At 38.6% G+C, this 17,974-nt stretch overlaps 1 protein-coding gene across 2 annotated transcripts in view; it reads left to right on the top strand.

The window, feature by feature from the left end:
* Positions 1–17,974, top strand: part of LRFN2 (leucine rich repeat and fibronectin type III domain containing 2) — a 357,671-nt gene that overhangs the window by 120,036 nt on the left and 219,661 nt on the right. The gene's annotated exons all lie outside the window — the stretch shown is intronic.

Below are 17,974 nucleotides of genomic sequence, written 5' to 3'. Positions count from 1 at the left end.
TCCAGTTCTCAGTCAGGGTGTTTTCAGAGAAGTCAAACTCATTTTAGCATTTGCCTGCTGGAAGATGTAATTAGAAAGGTGTTGAGGGATGGGGGAAGGGAGAAGGGAGGACCAGGAATCACATAAGCTTGTCAAGTATAAATAAACAGCTTTTGGATCATCAGCTATTTCTGCACTGCCCTGCCCCAGCTTCCCACAATCAGATCTGTCTAGTCAAGAAGGAATTCAAAGTGTGGATCTCATTTTCTCCAGGATTTCTCTAAGAAAGGTCTGGGTAGATCAGTGTAGGGAATAGAGAAAAAGGGGCCAACCTGGAAGGCAGTCTTTAGGAGAGTGCCCCGTGCTTGGCCCTAGGAAATTTGTTAAAGCACTAGAACTGGTAGGAACCTTAAAGGTTATATTATTTTATAAATGAAGAAACCCAAGCCTAGAGGGGTTAATCCATAAGCCCAAGTTTAGAGACATGATAAGTGGCAGAGTCAGGATTTGAAGTCAGGTCTTCAGAAGCTAAAGGTAGTACTCTTTCTTAGTTTCTTTCAGAGTTCAGCTCAAGTGCCACACAAAGCTTTCCTCAGATATTGGTATCTCTCCCCACCCCCAAATTATCTTCTTGTTGTTTAGTCATGCCTGATTCTTCATGATTCCGTTTAAAAAAAAAGATATAAAGGGGTTGACTATTTCCTTCTCTAGCCCATTTGGGGCTACACATGAGGAAACTGAGGCAGAATGGGTGGAGTGACTTGCCTAGGGTCACACAACTAAGTGTCTGAGACCAGATTTGAACACACAAAGTTGAGTCTTCTTGACTCCAGTCCCCATACTGCACCACGTTCCTGCCTACCTGTTATGATAACTCCCTAATTCATTACAAATAACTGGCCCAAGGACCATCCTGTTGCCCCAGTTTCCAGACAAGAAGGCATGAAGTTGAGTTTTCCTGACTTCAGGCATGGCACTCTACCCAACATGTCACCTGGCTGCCCAAATCATCTTACATCTGTCATGTGTGTGTGCTGTCTTCTCTAGCTAGATTGCAAATTCCTTAAGGGCAGGGAATGCTCTTGTATTTGTATCCTCAGTAGTATATAATCCAGGTTTACTTGCTTGCTTGCTTGCTTATCCTTGCTGTGAATAAAGGGTTGGATGACATGCCTGTCACTTTTGCAGATGACACAAAGCTGGGGGGGGGGGGAGGCTGATGGCTAACACACTGGATGACAGAATCTAGATCCAAACAAATCATGACAGGCTAAAGCATCATAGTTAAAGAGAACTGTAAGGGACCTCAGGAGTACACTGTATTCTATTCCTTCTATCCAATTTTGGAACCTCTGATATCATCACAGGCTCAGGTTATTAGTTTTCATATTGTGAATGATTCCCCAAGGACAGAGGTTCTATCTGCACAATTACCTGCCTCTCTTAGATGGACTGATTATTTGAGTTGGGTATAGGGGAAGGATAGTGTGTAAGGGTGGATTGGGAATGGAAGATTGGCATTAGATGGTTGCCAGAATGGACCACACAGCTAGGTGGTACAGTGGATAGAGCTGTGGGTTTAGAGTCAGAAAGACTTACCTTCCCAATTTCACATCTGGCCTCAGACACTTACTAGCTGTGTGACCCTGGGCAAGTAGCTTAACCCTTAGTTTCCCTATCTAAAAAATGATCTGGAGAAACATATGGCAAGAAATGATAAGGAAACCTTTGCCAAGAAAACCCCAAAAGGAATGACAAAGAGTCTGACAAGAGAAAAATAACTGAACAACAACAGAACAGACAACAAAAAAGGAGACATATAAGGAGCCTTCCTGTATCTTTCTCCTTTCCCCACTGATTCCTAATCCTGCGTGTTCAATTAGAATTGACTTTTGATTCTCTCCCTGAGACTGCCAAAGTCCTGAACAGCGTTCAGACAATGGATTCTGTTGTACTTTTCCTACTATAATCTGCTCTCAGGTTACTGGGGGCTCAATTCTGGGATGTACAGTTTAAGGAAAATATTGATAAACTAGAGACCATCCATAGAAGGCCAGACAAGAAGAACCTTGAATCAGTGCCATAAGAGGATTTGTTCAAGGAACTAGAAACAAGCCTAGAGAAAACAGTTGGAGAAAAGTAAAGAGGGAATGGTAACAGTTAACTTTTAAGTATTTAAAAGGCCACCATGCAGAAGAGGGATTTTGGTTGTTGTTATTGTTGACCCCATTTGGGGATTCCTTTTTTAATGATTAAAGATATTTTAATTTCCCAATTACATGTAATAACAATTTTCACCATACATTTTCTGAAATTATAAGATCCAAATTATCTCCCTCCCTCACTTCTCTCCCCTCTGCCAGAGATGGTAAGCAATTTGATCTAGATTATACATATATTATCATATGAAACATTTCCATATTAGTCAGAGAATACTCATTAAACCAAAATCCCATAACAAAACTGTAAAAAATAAAACTAATGTGAAAAAATAGTATGTTGTGATCTGCATCTTACTACAAGTTCTTTCTACAAGGTGGATAGCATTCTTTTTTAAAATTTTAATTAATTAATTTAGAATAGTTTCCCTTTGTTACATGATTCATGTTCTTTCCCTTACCTCCTCCTCCCCCCTCCCATAGCCAACAAGCAATTCTATTGTTTTGCATGTGCCATTGATCAAGACCTATTTCATTATTATTAATTTTTACAATAGAGTGATCATTTAGAGTCTATATCCTCGATCAATCATATCCCAGTTGTTTTTCTTTTGTGTTTCTACTCCCACAATTCTTCCTCAGGATGTGGATAGCGTTCTTTCTCATAAGTCCCTCAGAATTTTCCTGTATCATTGCATTGCTGCTAGTAGAGAAGTCCATTACATTTGATTGTGCCATAGTGTATCCTTCTCTGTGTATAATGTTCTCTTGGTTCTGCTCCTTTTGCTTTGCATCAATTCCTGGAGGTCATTCCAGTTCACATGGAATTCCTCCAGTTCATTATTCCTTTCAGCACAATAGTATTCCATCAACAAAAGATACCACAATGTGTTCATCCATTCCCCAATTGAAGGGCATCCCCTCGTTTTCCAATTTTTTGCCACCCCAAAGAGTGTGGCTATAAATATTATTGTACAGTTCTTTTTGGTGGATAGCATTCTTTGTCAGAAGTCTGCGAGAATTGTCCTGGATCATTGTATCTGTGAGATTAAGTCTTTCACAGTTGATCATCTCATAATATTGCTGTTACTAATACAATGTACTCCTAGTTTTACTTATTTCACTCTGCATCAGTTTATGTAGGTCTTTCCAGCTTTTTCTGAAATCATCCTGCTTATCATTTTTCATAGTGTGATAGTATTCCATCACCAAGATATATAACTATTTGTTCAGCTATTTCTCAGCTGATGGATATCCCCTCAATTTCCAATTCTTTGCCACCACAAAAAGAACTGCTATAAATAATTTTGTCCAAATAGGTCCTCCCCCCTTCTTTTTTATTATGTCTTTAAATACAGATCCAGTAGCTGTATTACAGGATCAAAGGGTATGCACAGTGTGAAGGGTTAAATTTTTTTGAGTAGGAGTTTGACACAAGTACAGAAAGCAATTTGATAAAATACAAACACATATTTATTCTAAGGAGAAGTTTGGATATGAAATAGGAGGGAGGTAAGTGAGATTATCACTCTAATATCTTATAATTATACCTAAAATCCAAATCCTATACTAAAATTTCTAAGAAACCCTAAATCTTAACTGCTTTCAAGGACAGGATCTTCTGCCTGCTAGAACAGGCCTATATTAACTACACTGCTCCTATCTGGAAATATATTCCCTAACTAATTACCTAAGCTAATCAATGAACATTAATCTCCTAAATCCTCCTTAAATCAGTATCTCATTACAAACTGCCAGTTCCTCTTGACTGAGAGAGACTGACATAGAGACCCTGATCTCTAGGAAGCTAGAGAAAAAGCACCCCTAAACTCTCAACAGTGATCCTTATATATGATCCTCATCTCCTAAGTAACGGAATTATCAGCTTTCTGCTAACTCTTACTTAGAAATGTTTCTGTTCCTGTCTCCTTTTCTGTCTCTTAAAGAGATAGAGGGAGGGATTAAGAAACTCCTTTTAATAACAGTGTTATAGCCCTTTGGGCACAATTCCAAATTGCTATCCAGAATGACTGGATCAGTTCACAACTCCATCAACAATGCATGACTGTCATTTGGGGTTTTCTTGATAAAAATACTGGAGTGTTTTGCCATGTCCTTCTCCAGCTCATTTTACGGATGAGGAAGCTGAGACACATAAAGTTAAGTGACTTGCCCAACTTCATACAGCTAGGGAATGAGACTAGATTTGAATTTGGAAAGATGAGTTTTCTTGACTTCAGGCACAGCACTCTATCCAATGTGACAGCTAGCCTCCCAGAAGAGGAAATGGGTTTAGACTTTTTCTATTCAATCCCAGAAGTGAAGAACCAGTAACAGTAATGACTCGAATTTGAAAAAATGCCAATTTAAACATGATGACATGAAGAATTTCTTTGGGATGGCCACTTCACAAAGCACTTGCTTCTTCCTTTCTAGAAGCAAAGTTTAGGTGACCACTTATCAAGTTGTAGCAGAGATTCTTTTTCAGGTATAGATTGGAAGAGATACCACTAGTCCTATACCTAGGACTTTGAGCTCTGAATGGTGAGCTCTCATTTATCTAACTCATTCTTAAACTTACCATGCTCTGTTACCACCTCTAGTCAATATTTCATACACTTCAGCCTCCTCCTTGACCTCTTTCCACTAGAACTAAGAACCCCAACCCTGAGACCTTGAATTGTGACTGGTCATCTTTCACCTCATATTACCCAAACCTCAGGTCCAGCACACCATTTCCTGGTCATCTTCAAACCATATCTTCACATCTTTACATGTTTAACTTTTGCCCTTCCTCTAATTCTCTCTCTATCTCTCACTTGCTCTCTGTCTCACACACTCACAAACATATACACTTATAAAATCATTCTCATTTAATACATGTTGACTTCCTCCTAGTAGAATGTTGGGGGCAGCTAGGTGGCTCAGTATATTGAGAGCCAGGCCCAGAGATGGGAGGTCCTAGGTTCAAATCTGACCTCAAACACTTCCTAGCTGTGTGACCCTGGGTAAGTCACTTAATCCCCATTGCCTAGCCCTTACCACTCTTCTGCCTTAGAACCAATTTACAACACTGATTCTAAGATGGAAGGTAAGGGTTTAAATAAACAACAAAAAAAGTTAATGTCAATTCCTGAAGAGTAGGAAGTATCTTGCATTTGTATCCCCAGGGTTTAGAATTGTGCCTGGTACACAGTAAACAAAATAAAAGCTTATCCATTCATTCCAAGTTTAAAATTCTTTGATTGTGTGATTCCCTTTTACTGTGCCCTTTCTTTACAAGAGACCCTGCTACTGTCATTTTAGCTAGTAGTTCTACTGATTGAGATAGGATTTTTTCTTATGGAGAAAAATAGTTGTGATCTTATTTCGCTGTGTTTGCTGCTTGTAAGGAGGACAATGTGACAATCAACCTCATCTTTCTGCCAAATTTCGTAATCCTCATCAGGAGAATGAACTGAGAATAGAGCAAGAGTCCTGAACTTGAAGTCAGAAAACTTGGATCTCCATCTCACTTTTCCCCAGTGAATAGTTTTCTGAACAAGTCACCATAAAAACAAGTAGGGTTGATGTAGTGTATCCATAGAACACTGGACCTGGAGTCAGGAAGACTCATCTTCCTGTGTTCAAATCTGTCCTCAGACACTTATTAGCTGTGTGACCCTGGCCAAGTCATATCACTCTGTTTGTCTCACTTTATCTGTAAAATAATCTGGAGAAAAAATATAAAACCACCCCAGCATCTTTGCCAAGAAAACCCTGTTAATATAAAATTTGGGAGTCTGGCTGGAGATTTTAATTGTTTTATTAATAGTGTAGCAGTCCACACCTATCTAGGGACAAGGGAAACAATGTAAAGATTGTCTTAGAAGAGAGCATGCTCAGTCTTGCGCATGGCTAGGAAAGCCTCTGACCCTTGACCCCAGCTTACCCCAGGTTAGGCAGGAAAACAGTTTTCTTTGTGTTCACCTAGCTAAGAGAAACCACACCTATACCTTGTCGTTAACCAATGATAATCATCCCTATGTATTGTGTATATTTGCATATCAAAGAGATTAAATACAGGGCTGCAGCAAGCTCTCTTTTCTCTATCATGTCTCCGACATGTGTGGTATTAATTGTGGATCTCAGGATGGATCATGCCTCTGCGACATCCTAAAGATCAGGGTTATGCTGTGGCCCTATTATAATCAATAAGGCCTGGTTTCTGACTCATTTCTGCCACCTCATATCTATAACTTGGCTCCACCACACCCCTCGGGGTATCCAAAACTTCTATCCTTTTTCTACTTTCCTACCTTGAGGCTTCTCGCGAGTTCGGGGAGCCTCAAATAGAAAGAAGAAGGTGAGAGAAGAGACAGGAAACAAATCATTCTTAAAGAAAGGACCAATATATAGCCTCCATTTATCTGGTTATTTTGTAGCAGCCCAGGTAGTCATTCTCACCAAGCTCAGAAATAGAGAGAGCTTGTGCTTCCTGGCTCAAGAATTATATACCCCCCTTAGTTCCTTCCTCCATAGTAACTTTGTATGCTGAAACTCTGGCGTTATGGGATGGGGCTAATTTTCCTCACACAACCCCACATGGGATGACAGAGAGTTGGATGCAACTGAAAAACAACTTAATAATCAACAAGTCACCATTGGGGCTCAATTTCCTTATCTGTAAAATTAAAAACTCTGAAGTGAGCGATTTCTTTGAGTTCTCTTTTAGCTCATGCTTTATGATTCTGCAAATCAGAATTCCCTTTAGAGACATTACTGAAGAACTGCCATCTGGGATAGAGATGTAGAGTGTTTGGGGAAAGTGGCAAGAAGGAACGAGGACCACAATCCAAAATCTCTCCTTGAATCAGTCCTTACTTCTGTTATCCCTGTGTTCTATAATGTTTTTGATCATCTCAAGCTTGTGGCTCCTCAGTATTCTTCCACTGCCTCCCAGATGTCTATTTCCTCTTGTTCATTACCCCATTTATAAAGGATATCCAGACCTTATGTGAGTTTTAAGAGTTTCCTAGCAAGTATGGAAGAGGACAAAACTATGAAATTAAAAACAAACCCCCTACCAGTTTAGACTCATGATAGCTTGACTCTCTGAAATAAAGCAGAGCAAATCAAATCCCTCTTCCATATGCTAGTTCTTTAAATATTTGAATGTAACTATTGCGCTCTCCCTAATTATTCTCTTCTCTAGGTTAAGCATCCACAGATTATATAAAGCCTTTAATGCGAGGGCTAAATTTAGTTTTGATTTCAAACACCAATAAATAGCTGTTGGGATCATAGATTCAAAGATAGAAAGAAGCTTCAAGATCAACTAGCACAGTGTCCTCATTTTAAAGGTAAGGGATGGGTGATTAGGTGGCATGGTAGATAGAACACCAGGCCTGAAATCAGCATCAAATTCAGCCTCAGATACTTTCTAGCTGTGCTATCTTGGGCAAGTCACTTAACTCTTTTTGCCTCAGTTTCTCATCTGTAAAATAGGAAATCCCAAATGGGGTCAGGAAGAGTTGGACAATGCTGAACAACAACATGAAGTGTTTCCTGATTCCCTCTCAAACATTTTCTCCCTCTTGAGATCCTCTAACATAGTCTATCTCAGGGTTCTTGACTTTTAGACTATAATAATAAGCTCTTTGTCCTTTTGCTTAAAGGAATGTGTAAACATATACATTTAATGTTTGTTGATTGATTAAAACAATTTGTGTTTTTGAAGAGAAACAATTAAGTTCACTAGTTTAGTAAATGTTTATTGAATTCCTACTATGTACAAGGCATGATAAAGCTAACTAGAGATTCTACTCCACATCTCCTGCTCTACCTCTACCAGATTTAGCTTAACCAATGGTAGCATTAATAGATATTTATTGAATGAATGAATGAATGAATGAGGAAATGGATTTGGACTCCTTAAACCAATAATGCTGGTAACTTAAACCTTGACTGACACAACCTCCCTTAGTCTCTTCTTTCTTCTTATGATTGGGTGGCTGGAGGGTGGAATACAAAATTCCTTTTAATTTTGCCTTCCTTTATAGAAGGCAGAAACTGGATTTTTAAGCTCACACTACTTTGGATCTCCTGCTTTGCCTAGTTTCAATTCCATGGAACAAGATGCTCCTACAATGGGCACTCCCTAGTGTTCCTCATCTTCCCCATCACTCCTTCTTTTCCTCTGCCTTTTGTGTATTGTCTTCTCCATTAGATTATAATTTCCTTGAGGACAGGGACTGTCCTTTTATAAATTATATTCCTATCACTTTAGCACACTACCTGCTCCATAAAAGATGCTTAATAAATATTTACTGGATTGGGTCAGAGTATAAACAGATGAGTGCTATAATTTTAAAAAAATGCAGTTTGAGTTTGAAACCACTGGCTTAGTCTAGCATATAATTATAGATTTATATGTGTGTACACACACACACACACACACACACACACATACACACATAGTCTTCTCATTTAAACTGTAATCTCCCTGAAGCTACACTTTAAGGGGAAAATTTTCCAAAGAATCTCAGAATTGGAAGGGACCTCATAGGTCATTTATACATGTCATTCCTACCACTTTGCATCATCCTTTCTAAGTGGTTACTTGGCCTTGCTGAAAATTTCCAGGGTTGGGGAACTTGCTCCTTCCTAAGCCAGACCATTCCACTTTTGGATAGCTCCTTAGGTTAAGCCAAAATCTGATTTTCTAAAACATGCATTTATTGCTTATATTTCTACCCTCAAAAGCCAAGCAGAACAAAAGGACTATCCTTCAGATCCTTTAAGAAGAAGACATAGATCCTTTCTCCTCCCCTACCTTCAAGTACACACTTTTTCAAGAGAGCACCACAAGAGATGCCAAACATCTCCTCTCCTTCAATCTTTGTATGGCATGGTCCTTAGTTCCATCCTCATCCTAATCATACTCTCCTAAATGTCCTCCAGTGTTGTTTTTCCTAAAATTCAGCTTTCACAACTGAGCACAGAGTTCCAGATGTGTTCTGTTCCCCCCAAATACCAGCAAAGATTGGATATGTAGGTGGCACTCAGTGTTCAATCCATACTTGCTGATCAAAGACAAGAGGATGGGCTTTCTACTTAAGATTTCTTCTCCCCACCCTTCCCTTCCACGTCCTGCCTTTCTTAGACAGGTCTAGGATAAGGGTTAGAGCATCTAGAGAAGAGTAAAGGGGCAACACTGTGAAGAGGATAGGAAAATCATGGGTGTCAAGAGTGGAGGCTTATTCTTAGAAAGCAAGTAGGCGATTCCAGCTGAGCTTAGAAAGGAAGCTCTGTGGCATGTGTGATGTGCCAAGCTGTGGGCAAGTGAAATAGAGAATCTCCCTGCTACCCACAAAACCCCTTTCTCCCAACCCATACAGATTCTTAACCTGAGTACCCACATGTCCTTTTCCTTTATCCTTATCAAAACATACTGTGAGGAACCTGTCCTAGGTGACTATCAAGAGCTCATCATCACCGAAACAGTAAATAAGTAGATAAGGCTAATGAATCAGATGAGAAAATCCTAGAATGTTTATGTTTAAAGAGACCTTAAGGACCATCCAGTCTGAGTATTTCACTTTACAAAAGTAGAAACTGAGACCCAGATTAGGGGAAGTGACTTGCATAAGGTCACTTATAAAATAGGACCAGAACATGTTTCCTGAATTATCCCCATTTCACTGTGAACTCCTTAAGAGAGGAGTATACCAATTATTTTTTTTTTGTAAACCCCATTGCTTATATGCTTGGCACATAGTAGTTGCTTTAAAATTCTTGTTGAATGACTGTTCAACTGATCCCAAGGGACCTAAATCCATTTCCTCATTCAGTTCAATAAATAAATATTAGTCAAATGTCTCAGTAGATTGTAGAGGAAAAAAAATCAAAGAGATCCAATTACAGTCCTGGGGTTTGGGGTGCTCAGACTGCCAAGGATCATGGCATTTTCACTCTTCCCTTTTGTCTTTTCTTCCTCTAGCCCTTACCTCTAGAATGCCTTCAACAGGAAGACAGTTCACTCTTGTACGGTTTCCATAGGCAAACCATGGGAGAGAGAGAAAAGAGAAACATGGACAAGGACAGTGAGAATATCATCTTTGGCAGCTCTGTCATCCTATCTCTGTTTCTACTGTATCATTTGTTTGACATAGCAAGATGGACAGAGGATAGACTCCTCTTCTTAAGTTCAAATTTTACTTCAGACACTCCTAGTTGTATGACACTGGGCAAGTCACTTCACCCTGTTTGCCTCAGTTTCCTCATCTGTAAAATGAGCTAGAGGAGGAAATAGCAAACTACTCAGGGATTTTGCTAAGCAAACCTAAAACAGGGTTACAAAGAGTCAGACAAGACTTAAATCATTAAATCATCATTTATCCCTTCATAGAATAGGACAAGAGTTCAGTATTTATTGAATAAATACTGAATATTTATTGAATAAATATTTAATAAATTTTAAAAAGCCCAGGTGAGAGGTGGGTTTGCTAGTGGTATCTAAGATAGTAAGAGGGTTATAGAGGAGATGATGTGGGGAGAAGAAAGAAAATTAGACTCACAGTTAAGTCTTTTGTTATTCATGTGTTTTCAGTGGTATCCAAATCTTGTGATCCTATTTATTGGAGTGGCTTTCCACTTCCTTTGCTAGCTCATTTTCCAGATGAGGAAACAGGCCAATGGGGTGAAGTGATTTGCCTAGGGTCACACAGTTATTAAGTGTCTGAAACCAGATTTGAAGTCAGGAAGAGGAATCTTCCTAACTCCAGACCTGGTACTTTACCCACTGTACCACCTTGCTACTTCTAGGCGGTTATGAGTCCACTAGCCACAAAATTTCTGTGAGACGACTAACTGTGTGACCGTAGGAAAGTCAGGCCTTAGTTTACTCATCTCTGAAATTAGGAGAGAGTATATGGAATTATTTCTGAGGTTCCTTCAAGACCTAAGTTTTCATACCTCATTCTCATTCAAGATTAAGGCTAAAGAAGGGTTAGGAAAACTGTTGAGTAGCTGCTGATGAAAACTGAACACTTCCAGTGTGCTTAAACCTTGTGTGTGTCAGAAAATGACCATGGGGATTAACCAAGCAACGAAAAACGCCAGTATCTAAATGAGGCTCTCTTGAGGTGGGGTGGAGAGTGGGATCTCTCAGCCCTGTCAAATACAATTTTACTAGCAATATAATGCAACGTTACCTAAGACCGTAAAGAATAAAATGCAAACACTGCCATCTTAAAGAGCCCCAATTGCCTTTTTCCAGACAGAAGAGTGTTTGTGGCCACTGAAGGTGAACCTCAGGACTGACTGACAGAAACTGTGCCCAAACCTCTAGCTTTCTTCATCAATCAAACAAATATTTATGAATCACCTACTGTGTGCCAGGCACGATGAGAGGGGGTAGAGACACAAATACAATGAAGAAAAAAAATCCCTGCTCTTAAAAAATGTCCATTCTACTGAGGAAGACAAGTACAGCATTTTAAGTATAAACAGGATAAGGAGGGGAATGAATACAGGTTAGTTAAGTTAAATGCAAGGCAGGTAAGGATTCAAACCCAGGCCTCTAACTCTAAATCCAATGCCCTTTTCCATGCAGCAGACTGAAGAAGGCATGGTTGTTAGTATAATGATAATAACTGATTAGAGATGATGGAATCATAGTGAGTCAGGTCTGAAAGAGGCCTTAGCAAGTAATTGAATCTAAGCACCTCATTTTAGAGGTCAGGATATTGAGATCCAGATGGAGAAAATTGCTAGATTATGGTCACAGCCAGTAAGTGTCACTACTGGAACTAAATGGGGGACTAATTCATAAACATTGCCTTAGTGGAAACTTGGACTTATCATCTCCTGGGTTGAGTGAAACCCAGGTATGTGAAAGTAGAAACCAAGAGCCTTATATGCTGTTCCCCCTCACAATAACACCTTCCAAAGATAGAATGATAGGGGGAATTATGTGACCTTGAGTAAGACTCCTCATTAGGGCCTCAGTTTCCTCTTTTGTAAAATGAGATGATTGAAATAAACTATTTATTTTTGTTTTTGCTTTTAAAAAAATATTTAATTGATTATTAAAGAAAAAATTTCCTTGGTTACAAGATTCATGTTCTTTCCCTCTCCCCCTCCCAACCCCTCCCATAGCCAACTCACAATTCCACTGGGTTTTACATGTGTGTTTGATCAAAACCTATTTCCATATTGTTATGTTTGCACTAGGTGATCCTTTAGAGTCTACATCCCCAATCATATCCCCATCGAACCATGTGATCAAGCAGTTGTTTTTCTTCTGCATTTCTGCTCCCACGGTTCTTTCTCTGGATGTGGATAGCTTCTTTCTCATAAGTCCCTCAGAATTGTCTTGGATTATTGCATTGCTGACAGAATAAATTCTTTCTAAGGTCCCTTTGAGTACTGGAATTTTGCGGTTCTTGGTGCAGAATAGTTAGAAGTAAGGTAAACATAAATATCTAACACATATTTTAAGTTCATCCCTAAGAGAGAGTTTCATTGCTAATCTTCTCACTCTATTTCTCAGTAGCTCCCCCAAAATTCTATTTTTCTGGAGTAACCCTTAGTTCCAATTTCTGCTGTTTGCCTACACACAGATTCTTCTCATTCACTGACTTTCCTCTTGGATCCTTCCCCTCTTTCTTCTACCCTCTGATACCTGGCTCCTCTCAGCTAAACTCAAAGGGCAGCTTTTCTTTATTATCTAGAAGAGAGAATACAATATCAGAACTGATAGGATCTTTAGAACACAGAACATCAAAACATAGAACTTCTGAAAACAGAGTATAAAATATCAGAGCTGGGAGATATATTACAATTCAAAATGTTAGAACATAGAACAAATAAAACTAGAAGGGACCTTAAAATATAAACTGTTGGAATATGGTCCATACAATGAATATGAGAGCTAAAAGGAATCTTAGAACATGGAATATCAGGACATAGGACATAATCTGTCAGAACATAAAGAAGGGCCTTTAGAAAACATAATTTTAGAACACAAGTCATGGAATGTCAAAACTGGAAGAGCCTCTAATGATGATTTGGTTCCCTTCTCTTTAACCAGTTTAGGGATGAAATTAAAGAATTGTATTAGGTAGTAGCCAGTTCTTAGAGTCTGTGAATTTGCTCCTATGCCTCCCTCCATCTCTACAATAAAGACAGAAGGAAGGAGAGAAGCCAAATATTCCCAAATAGAGCAGAAAAGCTGTCACACTGCTCCTCTTAGCCTCATCTGGTCTCCGACCAGACACTCCCTGCCCACCACTATCTATAGATTGGTTTGATCAATGATATAGACACCAGCTCTATTTCCTCTGCCTGACTCCTCTAAATACCTTAACTAAGAACAGACCTGGGTCAAAGTCCTAAAAGAATCAGCTCCCACTTTGACCTAGCTGTTCCCCAGCCCTGTCTTGGCATATGTCCTTTAGGGAAACCTCCCTCTGATCATTCCACCACCCCCAAGACCTGCTGTGCCTTTCTCTGATGAGAAAATGCAAATGCATGACACATTTTTCAATGAAATCATTAGCTCCTAGAAGGCTGGGGGGCTATGTCTGAGACATTTCTCCACATCTCCTACAATGGCTAGCACAGTATTAGGCACAGATTAGACACTCAATACATAATTGAGGATTGATTGATTGAAATTTGTATAATTCATAGGCCAGAAGTATGTAAATTGAAGTTGTTATTGTTATTACCACTCAGTAAGAGCTAAAATAAGAAAAATGATTAAAATAACTTACATTTATTCAGTATTTTATTGTTATCATTAAATTCTACATAAGACTTTCCCCAATATCCTTAGCTGCTAATTCAGTAGTTTTCAGCCATATCTGACTCTTCCTAACTCCTTCTTAGATTTTTCTTGGCAGAGATGCTGGAGTGGTTTGTCATCTCCTTCTCCAGCTCATTGGACAGATGAGGAAACTGAGGCCAACAGAGTTAAGTACCTTGGCCAGGTTCACAAAGCTTATAAATGTCCAAAAGGCCAGACTTTAACTCAGGAAGAGGTACCTTCATGATAATGCTTATCCCCAAATTACTATGTGTTCATTTTTATATATTGTGCATATATGTACATATTTGCAATGTATTTACATGTACATATGTACACATTCCTCTTTACACACACATATTCAGGTTGCCTCCTCCAATGGATAGATTGTAAACTCCTAAAGGCCAGGAACTGATTTATTTTGGGGTTTGTTTTCCCAGCCCTATGAGTAGTGCCTGAAAAAGAGGCATTTGTTGATTACTAAAGTGCCTTATGTAGGTTTACAGCATGACATCAAAAGGTGGCCATTTGTAAATCTTAATTTACTATAGAAGTTTGAGCTTTTGTTATTAAAATTATATAATTTCTTTTGACATTTTCATTTTATTTTTCCATTAACAAAGCTTTTATTTTCTTTCCTCTGTCTATTGAAAAGAAAAAAATGTAAAAAAATCTTTTTTGTGTGTGTGTTTTTGTACAATCTTCAGAGTCAAGCAAAAACAAAAAAATCTGAATTATCCGCATCTACAAATGAATGCCTTATTCTGTATCTTGAATTTTTTCTCTTCTTAGGAGGTGGGTAGCATAATTACTCATCCATTCTCTGGAATTAGAGTCAGTCATTGAATTTGTAAGAATTCTTAGGTATTTCAAAGCTGTCTTTTCAATGTTTCTATTATTATATATTTTTTCTCCTAGTTCTGTTCACTTCCCTCTGTATCAGTTCCTATAAGTTTTCCTGGATTTTTAAAAAACCATTCCTTTTATCATTTCATATGAAATAATAGAATTCCATTACACTGATGTTCAACTATTCTCCAACTGAAGGGTACCCTCTTATTTTCCAGTTCTTTGTTAATATAAATATAGCATAAGTAGAAATTTAAACAATTATAAATATAAAAAGCTGCCATATTTGTCTTTGCAAATATAGGATATTTTTTTTTCTTTCCTTTATCTCTTTAGTGTATAGGAATAGTAGATATATCACAAGGACAAAGATATTCACAGCTTAGTGCCCTTGGGGGCAGAGTTCCACATTGCTTTCCAGAATTGCTTCTCCATTTCATAACACCACTAATGGTCTACTGGTGTATTTATTTTATAATAGCTCCTCCAACATTTGCTATTTTACTTTTTTTTGTCACTGTTGCCAGTCTGATAGGAGCAATTCTATACTTTCTCATTAGATCTAAATTATTTCTTTTCTCCTTTGTTCCTCACAGCAACCAAGTAGCTCAAGTTTCATTATCACCTACTTTACACTTGAGGAAGCTAAGATCCAGAAAAGTTAACAGATTTACTAATGGTCAGTCTGTAAGTAGATAATCAAAGATTTGAACCCAGGAGTTCTTGTTCCAAGTATCATTGCTCTTTCTACTATACAATATTGCCTATGTAAAAAATAAAGTCTATGTAAAAACAATCTTTCTTTTTCCTGTGTCATCTGAAGTTCACACCAATTATTTCCCATATTCTCTGTTTACTAATTAAGACTAAGAAATGGTGGTGTGATATTAAATGTTTAAAAGCTGTCTTTGGGTAGAGAGGGAAAGACATAAGACATGCTGTTAAGTTTATTCTGAATTATTAACATTTTCTCCAACACTTTATTCAATATAGGCAACCAACAAAAAAGTAAATGAAGCCCCGATTTGTCTCATTTGACCATTGCCAACATATGAATACTTTTACTGAAAACTTTACAATCAGCTCTTGTCTCTACTAAGAGGCAACCATGACTCCATAGAAGCATACTGAAAGATGCTCTGATATGAAGGAAAATCTCCTAGCCTAGATGGCACTGAGACAGGTTTCTCTAGCCATCAAGAAAAGACCCTTCTTTTCCTATTGTTGGAGGGAATTTTGCCAATATGGTGGAATAATGGAACCCATTGGTGTTGACTGCAGTAATTGGTGGGAGGAAAGACTCATTAGATTTATGGATTTAATGGAATTATGAACTAGGTGGAGGCAAACCTAGGAAGAGAATCTGGTTAGATAAGAGCAGAGCTTTTTAGTTCAAAAAGCTAGACTAGTCTTTAAAAATTAAATTTGGATTATCTTAATAAATAACTCTTGTTCTTTGTAATTTGTCAGTTTTCTATTCTTACAAATTTGTTTCATTTCTTCTTTCTGTTAGTTAGTAAAATCCAGTGGGGCTTTCACTCAGTAGATTTCTCAGGTATATCAATGAGAAAAAAAATTGGGAGTTTATGAATGGAGAGTCATAAATAGCAGTACTGATATAAAGAAGGCCATTCCCCCATAAGCTAGGTACTGGGTATGCAGTAAAAGTCAACAATGGAGTGAGGTAAGAAAACCCCAGATGACTGGGTTTATATCCCAAAGAGAAAAAAAAAAACAGGCAAGGTCCTGTTTGTTCAAAAATATTTATAGCCACACTTTTCAAAATAGTCTCTCAATTGGGGCTGAACAAATTGTAGTATTTATGATGGTGATGGGATATTATTGTGCTATAAGGAATGATGAATTGATGTATTTCTATAAGAACTGGAAAGACTTACATGAACAGATGCAGAGAGAAATAAGCAGAACCAGCAGAACATTTTACACAGAAACTAACATCATGGGATGATTAAATGTAATGGACTTTGTTGCTAACAGCAATGCAACGATACAGGACAATTCTGTGGGACTTAGGAGAAAGAATGCTATCCACAGTGAGAGAAAGAACTCTGGGAGTAAAAATTCAGAGGAAAACAGGTTTTTTTTTTTTACCACTTGTTTATATGGGTAGGTCATTTGGAGTTTTGGTTTTAAAGAATTGCTCTTTTCAAAAAATAAATAATATGGAAATGGGTTAGAGTGATAATATATATGTATAGGGCATGTGTGTGTGTGTGTGTGTGTGTGTGTGTGTGTGTGTGTGTAATCCAGTGTAATTGCTTATCAGTTCTGGGAGAGAGGCAGGATGAGAAGAGGGAGTAGACATGAATCATATAACCATGAAAAATATTTTTTAAAAAAGAAAGAAAAGCCCAGATGGTTCTGGCTAGGGATCTTTAAGACTGACTTTTCTTTCTGCCTGGAGTTTGTTTCTTCATGATATCTCCTTAGGACCAACTAAGATGGCCATCTAAAGGAAAACTCTAGTAGTTCTCTGGACATGATATATACCAGTGATAGCAAACCTGTGGCATAAGTGCCAAAGATGGCACTCAGAATGTTCTCTGTGGGCATGCAGCTCCCCCCACCCCAGTTTGTTACTAGAAAGGCAGAAGGACTTGGGGAAGAGCTGCTCCCCTCTCCCTCTCCACCTTGTTTGATGACATTTTCCCCATATTCTACCCCTCTTCCCAGCAGCCAATGAGAGCTCACAGTGGGTGAGGTGGATGGCTCACAGGCAGCAGAACTGGAGGGGAGCAGAGCATTCAGACCTCTCCCCTCCCATCTCTACACTTGCTGGGGACATTCCTCATTTTCCCCTCTCTTCTGCCCAGCAGCCCAATGGGAGTACCTTCTCCCTCCCTTGTGTGTGTGTGTGTGTGTGTGTGTGTGTGTGTGTGTGTGTGTGTGTGCACGTGTAACAGCATATGGGGGGGTAGGGCATGGCATGAAGTCTGGGGGTGGAATGGGGGTGGAGCCCAGCATTCCATCTCTAAAAGGTTCACCATCACTGATATATACCCATGCTTCTACCTGTGCCTTCAGTAAATGTCTGAAGTCAGATTTGAACTCAGGAAGAGTTATCTTTCTGTATCCAGGCCCAAAGCTCTATGTGCTAGAGGATCACCTAGCTGCCCCTATGGTGGATATATGCTATTGAATAATAATGAGTCCTTATATTTGCATAGCATTGACT

The sequence above is a fragment of the Monodelphis domestica genome, chromosome 2 (genome assembly GCF_027887165.1).
Source record: "Monodelphis domestica isolate mMonDom1 chromosome 2, mMonDom1.pri, whole genome shotgun sequence".
In the NCBI taxonomy this organism is placed as follows: domain Eukaryota; kingdom Metazoa; phylum Chordata; class Mammalia; order Didelphimorphia; family Didelphidae; genus Monodelphis; species Monodelphis domestica.
The sequence above is the reverse complement of the archived record's forward strand: the minus strand, read 5'-3'. Positions and strand labels throughout refer to the sequence as shown.